A 1,601-nucleotide genomic window follows, 5' to 3' on the forward strand; every position below is an offset into this window, starting at 1 on the left:
TCACTGAAGAAATCAAAGAGGAAATCAAAAAATACCTAGAAACAAATGACAACGAAAGCATAACAACCCAAAACCTACGGGATGCAGCAAAATCAGTTCTAAGACGGAAGTTTACAGCAATACAATCCTACCTAAAGAAACAAGAAACATCACAAATAAAAAATCTAACTTTACATGTAAAGCAATTAGAGAAAGAAGAGCGAAAACCCCCCCAAAGTTAGCAGAAGGAAAGAAATCATAAAGATCAGATCAGAAATAAATGAAAAAGACATGAAAGAAACAATAGCAAAGATCAATAAAACTAAAAGCTGGTTCTTTGAGAAGATAAAAAAAAATGATAAACCATTAGCCAGACTCATCAAGAAAAAAAGGGAGAAGACTCAAATCAATAGAATTAGAAATGAAAAAGGAGAAGTAACAACTGACACTGCAGATATACAAAGGATCATGAGAGATTACTACAAGCAACTCTATGCCAATAAATTGGACAACCTGGAAGAAATGGGCAAATTCTTAGAAAAGCACAACCTTCTGAGACTGAACCAGGAAGAAATAGAAAATATAAGCAGATGAATCAGAAGCACTGAAATTGAGACTGTGATTAAAAATCTTCCAACAAACAAAAGCCCAGGACCAGATGGCTTCACAGGTGAATTCTATCAAACATTTAAAGAAGAGATCACAACTATCCTTCTCAAACTCTTCCAAAATATAGCAGAGGGAGGAACACTCCCAAACTCATTCTATGAGGCCACTATAACCCTGATACCAAAACCAGACAAAGATAACACAAAGAAAGAAAACTACAGGCCAATATCACTGATGAACATAGATGTAAAAATCTTCAACAAAGTACTAGCAAACAGAATCCAACAGCACATTAACAGGATCATACACCAGGATCAAGTGGGATTTATCCCAGGAATGCAAGGATTCTTCAATATATGAAAATCAATCAATGTGATAAACCATATTAACAAAGTGAAGGAAAAAAACAATGTGATCATCTCAATAGATTCAGAAAAAGCTTTCAACAAAATCCAACACCATTTAGGATAAAAACCCTCCAGAAACTAGGCATGGAGGGAACTTACTTCAACATAATAAAGCCCATATATTGCAAACCCACAGCCAACATCATTCTCAATGGTGAAAAACTGAAACCATTTCCAGTAAGATCAGAAAGAAGACAAGGTTGCCCACTCTCATCACTATTATTCAACATAGTTTTGGAAGTTTTAGCCACAGCAATCAGAAAAGAAAAAAATAAAAGGAATCCAAATCAGAAAAGAAGATGTAAAGCTGTCACTGTTTACAGATGAACTGATACTATACATAGTGAATCCTAATGATGCCACCAGAAAACTACTAGAGCTAATTAATGAATTTGGTAAAGTAGCAGGATACAGAATGAATGCACAGAAATCTCTTGCATTCCTATACACTAATGATGAAAAATCTGAAAGAGAAATTAAGGAAACATTCTCATTTACCACTGCAAGAAAAAGAATAAAATAACTAGGAATAAACCTACCTAGGGAGACAAAAGACCTGTATGCAGAAAATTATAAGACACTGATGAAAGAAATTAAAGATGATAC

Source organism: Lipotes vexillifer, unplaced genomic scaffold, assembly GCF_000442215.2.
Source record: "Lipotes vexillifer unplaced genomic scaffold, Lipotes_vexillifer_v1.1 scaffold56, whole genome shotgun sequence".
Taxonomy (NCBI): Eukaryota; Metazoa; Chordata; class Mammalia; order Artiodactyla; family Lipotidae; genus Lipotes; species Lipotes vexillifer.